Raw genomic sequence first — 11,377 nt, 5'->3', positions numbered from 1 at the left:
CCTACTAAAACCCTGAAGAAAAAAAAAAAAAAAAAAAAGGCAATCCAAATGCCTGATTCACAGACTGCAACTCTTGCAAAACTTTTAGAAGCAGTCTCACTCCCTCCACTGAAGAATCAGTTGGAAGAAACCCCACCGAAAACCTGTGGGAGACAACAAAAGTGGTGCAACAAGCACTTCATAGAATAAATACTAAAACTCCACTTGAATAAGTTAATGCAATTAAACTCTTGTTTCACTCAGACATATTTTTCATTTTTTTTGGGGGGGAAGTTTGTTTCTTTTCTCTTCTCTAGGAATGTCAAATGTCCCAACATCAAAGATAAAGAAAGCAGTTTGAGAGCAAGGAAACTGCTAGCAGCAAAATCACACCTAAATGTGATAACCATTGCTTCACTGTCACTTTGTGTTAGCCCCAAAAGGTTTTACTTCTTTTTAATAATTGGTCTAGTGGGCCAAATTTTCACTTTTCTTTTATAGGAATCTACCAACACATGAGATGGAGCTGTGTGAAAACCAATGAAATGTAAAGTGTCACCATAATTGCTCGCATTGTCAGTTGGTTAATGTTTGTAATTTGTTTGTGTTTTCATTGCAAGTGACTTGGTGAGAGATCAAATAGAAGTTAAAGCATTCTACATATTCTTGAGTTTAATTTTTGTCTAACTTGTTTTGTCTTTTTACTGAAAAATGGTGTGGTTAAAGTCTTACAGATGTATAATTTGTCTCAACCAATATTATCCTGAGAGTTGGTATAAGAATTTATACATATTTGAAATCCTACAAATGTGAATTAACCTTCCTGGTTCTGCCTCAGAAGGCTTCAAAATTATTATAATCTAGCTAAATTTTTGGATTTTCTAATTAGTGAATTAAAGAATCTTGACAAAACACAAGCAAATGCTACATGAGAAATGATTGAATCCCCCTTCCTAAACCAAGAGGGATACAGAAAAGCCTTCTACCAGCTCTCAAACTAAAGTGCTGTTCAATCTCAAGCCGTATGTCTTAAGAGGATGTTTTCACTTTTCCTCACCCCTCCTATTTATAGCACATTCTGCAATCTCAGTTGTAGGTGCAGAATGGGATGAAAAAAAACAAAACAAAACAAAAAAACCAAAAAAACTAGGTTTGAAAGAGAATTCATTTCATTTTTAATCCCACCAAAATAAAGCCACAGTTTGTAGTTTGTGTCAAGATTAAATGACAAGAGTGCTATAATCTGTCTCCTGGAAAACAGAGCATAGCCCTAATGTAAAGATATGTTTGCATGAGAACATTTTGTATGAAAATGTTTTGTGTGTTAGTTTTGTATCATAAAAACTAATCCTTCCTAATGTATAGAATTATACAGCAGAGTAAGAATATTATTATAACAAAAACTGTATAAAGAAGCTACAACCAAAGAAGCCTCCTGAAGATACCTGACTAAGACTTTAAAGTGTAAGTTAAACCACTAAGATTAGATAAAGGAAAGAGAAATACCCATAGATAGCAAAATAACAAATCAAGTGATCCCATTAGTAGGAGATGTTGAAATTCCAGAGATCAAAACGGGCTCCCCCAGTGATTATTGAACTACTGGAAGGGGCACAACCAGTGTCAATTAAACAATATACACTAAGGCATGAAACATGAGTAAGAATAAAACCAATAATTACTACATTTATTAATCAGAGGTTGTTGAGAGAGTGTAGACCTTCCTGCAATACCCCAATTCTACCAGTACAGAAGCCAAATGGAAGTTATTGATTAGTTCAGGACCTAAGGACACTTTACTCACAAAATTACAAAGTGACTGAGTGTGGTTTTCAGTTTTAGATTTAAAAGATGCTCTCTTTTGTCTGCCATTAGCTGAAAGCAGTCAGGAAATTTTTGCCTTTGAATGGGAAAACCCCAGAACAGGGAGAAAAAGTCAGCTCACGTGGACTGTATTGCCACAAAGATTCAAAAATAGACCCGTGATATTTGGAGGTCAATTAGCCAAGGAACTGGAAGCCTGGACACCGCCACTTGGAGAAGGTACGCTTCTGCAGTACATCGATGATCTACTGATAGCAACAAGGACCCGTGAAGACTGCAAGAACTAGACTGTAAGTCTTTTAAATTTTCTGGGACTAAGTGGATATAGAGTCTCCCCTGAAAAGGCTCAGCTAGTCCTGCAGAAAGTTACATATCTGGGGTATGAACTGGCAGGAGGGGAGAGAGCCTTGGGAGACAACAGGAAAGAGGCAATTTGTCAACTGCCCAGGCCAACCACAACCAAAGAACTAAGAACCTTTCTGGGAATGACAGGATGGTGTAGATTATGGATCTATAACTATGGACTCATTGTGAAACCTTTATACCAACTCCTAAAAGAGACTGGGGGAACTCACCTATGCTGGACACCAGAGACTAATATTGCATTTGTAACCCTGAAACGTGAGTTAATGCAAGCTCCAGCACTGGGCATACCAGATGTCACTAAACCTTTTCTGTTGTTCTCACATGAGAGACAAGGACTGGCGCTGGGACTTTTGGCACAGAAGCTGGGACCCTACAAAAGGCCAGTGGCTTATTTCTCCAAGCAGCTGGACGTGGTCAGCCAAGGATGGCCCCCCTGCCTGCGTGCAGTGGCAGCTGTGATCCTGAACATAGAAGAAGCTCACAAGTTCACACTGGGCCAGCAGATAACTGTTTTTGTCTCTCACACGGTGTCAGCAGTGCTCACACAAAAAGGAAATCACTGGTTAACCCCATCTCGCTTTCTCAAATACCAGGCTGTCCTGGCAGAATCAGAGGATGTGAGTATCCAAGTAACTAACATTTTAAACCCAGCAGCTTACCTCCAAGGCAAAGCTACTGAGGAGCCTGGAAAGCATGACTGCATCGAAGCCATGGAGGCAGTTTACTCCAGCCGCCCGGACCTAAAGGACTCTCCACTAGAAAATGCGGAAAACTGGTTCACTGATGGGAGCAGTTATATCAAGAATGGTAAGCGGCTCGCTGGGTATGCAGTTACAACCACAGATTCGTCATTGAGGCAAAACCATTACCTGTGGGGACATCAGCTCAAAAGGCTGAAATAACAGCCCTAACTCGAGCCTTGGTGTTGGCCAAAGGAAAACCTCTCAACATTTGTGTAGAGAGCTTATCTGAGGAATGGCTGCGCAGCAGAGGACATGATAAGATAGAGCCTTGCAGGATGTAGGAGTTAGCCTGTCGTGGGAAAAGGGGTTTCTTATCATCAAGGTGTCCAACAGGACACAAGCCAGAGCAGATTGGAATGAAGAAACCATCACCGCGGGGTGTGTTGTTCCCACGAGAGAAGATGACCAATCGTGAGCTCAGGTTTTGCAATATGTATGAGCTGTTTAAGTGTTGTATAAATAAGAGATGAAAAGACAATAAAATCGAGGCTTGCCGATCATGAAATCATGAGCTTGTCTCCCGCGCCTTTCCCGACATCTGACGCCCGAACAGAAGGCACGTCATGTACCCCCCCCTACCCCCACTTCCACAAGGAAAGGTGCGTTGGGTTCAGGTCCTGCAGCTAGAGGGACGGCAATAAGAGCGGAGAACAACTGTTTCCGTCTCCGTGCCCGAACGACCACACCGGTGGGTTCGCTGATACGTGCTGCCGAAGCCTGGAGGGCTAGCAACGGTACCGTAAGTATGGATAGGCAAGCAGCACAGGATTTATTTAAAGCTTTTCTTCTTAAGCGTCACTTTAAAGCTTTTAACTTAGAAAAAGACCTCCCTTCCCTACTAACTCACGCGCGTTCTTATGGTTTCTTTAACGACCCTCACAGCATTCACGAATTAGCAGAATGGCGGAGGTACGGGAATGAACTTTTTAGCCTTGTTTTAGACGATGATAAGTCAGCCAAGAAAATAAGCAAACTTTGGAAAGCAGTTCATAATGAGTTACTGTTAGTGCAGGCAGAGAAGCGAGCAGTCATAGGCATTAAGATAGCGCATTCCCATAACCAAGATAATGACTCCTCGGTTTTCCCTACAGCCCCCAACCCCCCTGCCTTTGCCACTATTGAGATTCCTCCAGAGCCACCCCCCACTGACAGTCAATCCCCCACGCTGCCTACCCCCCTGCCTGCCCCCCCACCTTCCGCTTCAATCGCCGTTTCTGCATTAACCCCCTCATGCCCGCCGCTGCCGCCCGACCCCTCTAATGCCACGGAGCCTGTCCCTGGGGCAGAATCTGACCCGGCGGAGGCTATGGCAGCAAGGAGGAGAGAGTTGTGGCAGGCGCTTGCCCGAGACGGCATGGAAAGGGGAGATTCCGAGCTCCTAGCAGCGGCACAAGAAGCGATGGCTTTCCCTGTTGTTTTCACTACTAATGCGCAAGGGGGTCAGAACGCGCAGTTTGCCCATCTCGACTGGAAACTCCTGTCCCAGCTGAGAGCAACAGTCAGTAACTTTGGGGTGTCTAGTGAACCAGCTAAGCAGATGTTAGATTATCTTTTTAATGCCCACATTCTCCTGCCTGCCGATATCCTGGCTATCACGAAACTCATTTACACCCCCTCTCAGAGATTGCTTTTTGAGGCAAGGTGGAGAGAGGAAGCGGCAAGTAGCACTAATCTCCCCAGACCCCAAGGGGATCCCTTAACAGGCCTTACTGTAGACGAGCTTATGGGACAGGGCCTGTATCTCAGAGTTGAAGCTCAAGCTGGACTAGGGCCACATAAACTTAGGGAGGCAATGGCAGTAGCTAAGAGAGCAATAGATAAAGTCAGGACATCGGGAGGGACCCCCCTATATATGAGCATCAAGCAGGGTCGTGATGAATCGTTAAGCTCCTTTGTTGATAAGGTTATGGATGCTATCTCTAGGGCAGGGATACCCGATCATATGCAAGATGCTATTTTAAGACAGTGCATTTTGCAAAATAGCAATCCTGCCACTAGATCTCTGATTACCTCTATACCTGGTGATTGGACCACTCAGGCATTACTAGATAAAGCTGCGACCTTGCCCTCAGGTGCTCAAGCCTTTTTAGTCCACGCATTAGAAAAGCTGGGGGAGGGATTGAAGGAACAAGCAGCTAGTGCTCAGACGCAGGTAATGGCCGCCCTTGCTCCCCTCCAAGCAGCAGCCACGCGCCCCCGGTTGCCTCCAGAGAGAAACAGAATGAGATGCTATCGATGTGGCCAGTCGGGTCACCTTCGTCGGGAGTGCTCAGCATCCGGAGTTTGGTGCAACAAATGCCAATCCAATACGCATAACTCGAATGCCTGCCGCAACAAGAAGCAGGGAAACTCCCGGAGCAGCGCGTCCAGCAGCCGCGCAGGGACACAAGTAGCAGCTGCAAACCCTTGCCCTGCCTCCAGCCAGCAACAAGTGGCAGCATCGGCCTGGACTTGGCAGCCTCAGTAGACTGTGATCTCCTGACGTCTGAAATCCATAACATCCCTACAGGACTCACAGGACCCATCTGCCTCAATGGTACACCAGTAGGAGGCTTGATTCTTGGCCAATCATCTGCCACTGCCCTAGGACTATTCGTTCAACCAGGCGTGGTGGACGCTGACTCACAAGGTGATATCTTCATACTGGCTTATACTGTTCATCCACCTGTAAGGATTCCTAAAGGCCAAAGACTAGCTCAATTTGTACCTTTGCCTCAAGCCACACAAGGCATGCAACCCTTGCAGGCTCAACCAAATGCTCATACAGGCTACGGCTCAACTGGGGAACTAACCTTGCTCACCATCGATCTTAATAGCCGTCCACGGAAGCCGTGTGCCCTAACCTATAAAGGAGAAACAATCACGTTACAGAGCCTCCTAGACACAGGGGCAGACTCCAGCATTGTCGATGTGAACACATGGCCCTCACATTGGCCTCTTCTGCCAGCAATGACAGCCATCACTGGTGTCGGAGGAATGAAACTAGCACACAAATCTCCGCTGATAACTGTAGAAATTGAGGGCAAGAAAACTACCGCAACTTTTTCTATCGCCCCTCTACCCCCCACAGTCGACTGCCTCATCGGAAGAGATGTATTGGCCCAAATGAGTTTTGTGCTTACCGATGATCGCCATTTCTGCTAAGGGCCGTTGCTTGGAATTTCCCGCTGCCACTAAGATGGACTGACAATAACCCTGTAGTGGTTAAGCAATGGCCTTTAAAACGGGAAAATCTGCTTCAAGCACACGCTCTAGTCAATGAGCAGCTTCAACAAGGACATCTCAAGCCTTCGACAAGCCCATGGAACACCCCAATTTTTGTCATCCAAAAGAAAAATGGCACGTTTCGTCTGCTACAAGACCTTCGAACTGTCAATGCTCGTATGGAGCCTATGGGAGCGCTGCAGCCAGGACTCCCTAATCCAGCAATGTTGCCACAAGATTGGCCTCTTCTCATTATTGACTTAAAAGATTGCTTTTTCACAATTCCACTACATCCAGATGATACAAAGCGATTTGCCTTTTCATTGCCTGCTCTCAATCGTGGTGAACCAGACAAACGTTTTGAGTGGACTGTATTGCCGCAAGGAATGCGCAACTCTCCCACCATATGTCAATTGTATGTCGATGCAGCATTACAGCCACTGCGACAAAAGTTACCTCAGACCATCATTTATCATTATATGGATGATATTTTGTTTGCGCAGAAGGAGCCTTTTGACCAAACAGAAATTCAGCTTATTACCTCCTCTCTTCAAGAATGGTCTTTAGTAATAGCTGCTAACAAAATTCAAATATCCTCCCCGTGGAAGTATTTAGGATGGGTCATCACCAATCAAAGAGTGAAGCCTCAAAAACTGCATATCCAAGCCTCAATCACCACTTTAAATGATGCTCAAAAACTGTTAGGTGATCTGCAGTGGTTAAAGCCAATAGTAGGAATCCCTAATGTTCTTTTAGACCAGCTCCGTCCCTTACTAAAAGGATCAGATCCATGCGCACCAGTACACCTAACGCCGCAGCAGCAAGAAGCTCTACAACAAATCACCACCTGTATCACAGACGGTTTTGTTTCGCGTCTTAATCCAGACATCCCCCTCTCTCTTACTATTTGGAATTCTGAAACTCACCTCCTCGGCGCAATTACGCAGCTAAAGAAAACGGGGGAGCTGACGGTTTTAGAATGGATATCACCACAGTTGCAGCAGCGAAAAACTATTACCACAAAACTTGAAAATTTGGCTAATTTAATTAAGAAAGGACGTTTGCGCATTCTGGAAATTGGAGGACAAGAACCTGAGTGCATCAATCTCCCGATGGAAAAACCTGCCTTGGACTGGTACTTGCTAAATTCTTCATCACTCACGGAAGCGCTGTTGTCCTCAGGAGCCAAAATTCAGACTGGTCCCCTGTTTCCCAAGGCATTACAGTGGATAGGAGCATGGAACTGGATTTCAAAACCCTTGCGAGAAGATAAGCCTATCCACAATGCCATTACTGCATTCACAGACGCCGGAAGAAAGACAAGGAAAGCAGCCGTCGTATGGAAACAAGACCAGCAATGGCATCAGCATTTAATAAACGCCTCGTCAGATGATACCCTGCAAACCTTAGAATTACTTGCAGTCGTTTGGGCAGTAACCCACCTCACAGGACCCTTAAACGTAGTTTCGGACTCGCTGTATGTAGTGGGCGTCGCCTCAAGAATTGAGGATGCAGTCATTAAGGAAGTACAAAACAAAAGGCTTTATGAACTCTTTCTGCAACTAAAACGCGCCCTAAGAGAACGGTCACACCCCTATTCCATTCTCCATATTCGCAGCCACATGTGGAATGAAGGCCTGGGTGAAGGAAATGAAAGAGCAGATAAACTTGTCTCGCTTGCCCAAAATATTCTCCCGAAACAAACAATGGCGCGAGAAAGCCATGCTATTTTTCATCAGAATTCCAAAGGCTTGTCAAGGGAATTTGGTATCCCAATTGAAGAGGCAAAAGCCATAGTTAAAGCGTGTCCCGTGTGCAGTTTCCACAATAAGGGGCTAGGTTTAGGAGCAGGTGTTAACCCCAGGGGCCTAAAGGCTAACGAAATTTGGCAAATGGATGTCACTCATGTCGCCAGCTTTGGACGGCTAAAATATGTTCATGTTACTATAGACACCTATAGTCATTTTATGTGGGCAACTGCTCAAGCAGGAGAAACAGCCAAACATGTTGAACGCCACATGAATAGCTGTATTGCTATCATGGGAGTCCCTATAACAGTTAAAACAGACAATGGGCCCGCCTATTGCAGTATGCGAATAGCCAAATATATGACCCAATGGAATATTGTCCACAAAAGGGGAATTCCTCACTCCCCCACGGGTCAAGCAATTGTGGAAAGAGCACACGGTACATTAAAACAGTATCTAGAAAAATATCCTGACATTCCTAATACCCAAGACAAACTACTGAAATGCTTATTTGTTTTAAATCATCTTTGCATTTTTGGAGATAGACAGTCTCCTCCTGCCATAATCCATTTTACCCCACCTTCTAATCCGCAACCAGAAGTGTGGGTCAGATTTAAAGACCCCCAGTCAGGATTATGGCAGGACCCAGCCAAAGTTTTGTACTGGGGCAGAGGTTATGTTTGTGTTTCTACCCCGACAGGACCGCAGTGGATCCCTGCCAAATGGACTAAGCCAGCTTATACGCAGGGACAGTCCGCGACAGAGGAAGAAGAGACGACTCCAACAGGTGGTCTCACAAGTGCTACATAACACCGAAGAGGAATTCCATACTAAATTTCTAATAGACTCTGAACGGGAAATTGAAGAGACCCTCATTCCCCGATTATACGCGGACTTTTTGCCACATTGCCAACGCTCATGCATTGTTTGTTATAATTGTTGCCATTTAAGCTCGGGTTAGAATTCATTGCAGAGGTTGTAATTTACAGTGGTGGATCTTTCAGCGACAAGTGTCCACAGGGTTAAGGTGTCTCAATTGTGAGTTTCAGTGGAATCGAGCATCAGCTCAGGAAAATCTTGGTAAACTAACGGGAGTACCTCTAGATCAGAGTTTAGCGTTACTAGAAAATATCAAAGACCTCCACCTACGAGAATTGCGGTGGGAATTAAAGCATATTAGCTAACAAACGTTCCGCTATCCTAGAAGCCCGTTGCAAGACAGGCCTTGATGTCCCAGAGCTGTGGCAGGTTAAACCCCATGACTGGGACAATGTGTGCCGCCGGTATACTCACCGTATTGGGTCTTCTAAGCGTCCCAGGCACTTTGGCCCTCAAGCATAGATACCCTCCTAAGCTATTCGATCCAAGGCAAAATGTTTGGGTATCTTTGGCACACGAATTAAATACAACTACGTTCTGTGCCAGCTTAGCTACCCCAAGTACTCCTTTTCTTACGTGCCTAATAGGAGTCCCCCTAACAAATACAACTTGGCTCCATTTCAGGTCAGCCGCCAATGATACAGGGTTCCGATCAGGCCGAATTACTGGCAATAACATCATTGAAAGTTTCGAGCAGTATGATGTATGGGATGACCGCCTCCCATTCGGGCCTGAGCCGCAAGAGATTGAATTGATTGATTCTTTAAACGCCACTAGTTGCTTTTATATAGATAGCAGGAATTCACACTGCTCTGAAGGCACGCATACCAACTGCTGGAAAAATGTATCTACTCCTACTTGGTTGTCTCCCATAGGGAACAGTTTAGAATGGGAAAAATCGTGGTGCAACCACACTGGTAGGACACAGGAAAAACCTGCACCAGGCACAGTCATACCCAGAAGGCTGCCCCCTGGATATTTTCTAATTTGCGGAAATCGTGCTTGGTCCGGCATCCCTACCTTGCCCGTTGGCGGTCCGTGTACAATCGGACAGCTTAGTTTAGCCCTTCCACAGCACCACCCAAATAAAACCCACCCCACCAGATGGCGCAGAGACCTATCCCAGACCCTCCAATCAAATTGTGATGATGAATTGACCTTGTGGAACAAGTGGGAGGTAATTTTTTCATCACTATTTTTGCCTGGAGGGGCAGCAGCTCGAGCTCATCGCAATATAGAGAGATTAAGCTGCTGGGTAGTGAAGCAAGCAAATGGAACAAGTAGAGTACTGTCCGCACTTGCAGATGATTTAAGCACAGTCCAGCATGCTGTATTACAAAATAGAGCTGCTATTGATTTTCTGTTGTTAGCTCATGGACACGGGTGTGAAGAATTTGAGGGATTATGCTGCATGGATCTAAATGATCATTCTCGCTCTATTCATGCAGAGATTCAACAGCTTATAAATCACTCTCAAAAAATTAAGGAAGATACAGGTTTCTTTGGCCTAGATGGGCTGGTCAGTGAACTGGGATTGGGTGGTTGGGTAAGAAGCATGGTAAAAACATTGTTTCTCTTATTGATTATGGTTTTGGTAGGATTAGTCCTGTTCAGCTGCGCTCTAACTTGTATCAAGAGGGTACTGCTAAAAACAACAACTCTGAGCATGATAGCACATAAAGAAAACGGGGGAAGTGTAGAGAGCTTATCTGAGGAATGGCTGCGCAGCAGAGGACATGATAAGATAGAGCCTTGCAGGATGTAGGAGTTAGCCTGTCGTGGGAAAAGGGGTTTCTTATCATCAAGGTGTCCAACAGGACACAAGCCAGAGCAGATTGGAATGAAGAAACCATCACCGCGGGGTGTGTTGTTCCCACGAGAGAAGATGACCAATCGTGAGCTCAGGTTTTGCAATATGTATGAGCTGTTTAAGTGTTGTATAAATAAGAGATGAAAAGACAATAAAATCGAGGCTTGCCGATCATGAAATCATGAGCTTGTCTCCCGCGCCTTTCCCGACACATTTGGACTGATTCAAGGTATGCTTTTGGGGTGGTACACGCTCACAGGGCTATCTAGAAAGAAAGAGGTTTATTAACCTCACAGAAGAAAGAAATCAAGCACACTACTGAAATCATGCAGTTACTGGAAGCAGTGGTAAAGCCTTCAAAAGTGGCTATAATGCATTGTAGGGGACACTCCCAGGGTAACACTATCCCTGAACTGAGAAATGCTATGGCAGACAAAACAGCAAAGGCAGTGGCCAGTAGAGTTCAGATCCAAGCCCTAACTCTAATTATGATTTAAATTAGATACAAAAAAAAAAATTAGCACAGATAGGTGGGCTAAGATAAAAAGGTCTCATAGTCATATCCAGAAAACTGTTAAAATCATTTATCCAAAGTGAACATTGCATCAAATCACTTTAGATGACACTTCTTGAAGGCTTAAAAAGGTATGAAACAAACTTACATCATGGTTACCCAACTTATCCTGGCTTAAACAATTGTTTGTAATAGCTATTTGTGTTATTGCATTCCTACTTACTGTTTGTATTAGTAGTTACTGTTGTATGATATTATGTACTTGGAATTGCAATGCTTATGCTCAATATAAACAAGTATAAACTTAGAA

General features: G+C 44.7%; 1 long non-coding RNA gene across 1 annotated transcript; it reads left to right on the top strand.

Moving 5' to 3' along the window:
* Window positions 1-3,125: 3,125 nt before the first annotated feature.
* On the top strand, window positions 3,126-10,735 carry LOC138102820 (uncharacterized). Its single transcript, XR_011147560.1, has 2 exons — window positions 3,126-3,651; window positions 5,096-10,735. It is a non-coding gene; the product is annotated as an uncharacterized lncRNA (long non-coding RNA).
* Window positions 10,736-11,377: the final 642 nt, after the last annotated feature.

The sequence above is a fragment of the Aphelocoma coerulescens genome, assembly GCF_041296385.1.
Source record: "Aphelocoma coerulescens isolate FSJ_1873_10779 chromosome W unlocalized genomic scaffold, UR_Acoe_1.0 ChrW_unloc_scaf_2, whole genome shotgun sequence".
NCBI classification, from domain to species: domain Eukaryota; kingdom Metazoa; phylum Chordata; class Aves; order Passeriformes; family Corvidae; genus Aphelocoma; species Aphelocoma coerulescens.
The sequence above is the reverse complement of the archived record's forward strand: the minus strand, read 5'-3'. Positions and strand labels throughout refer to the sequence as shown.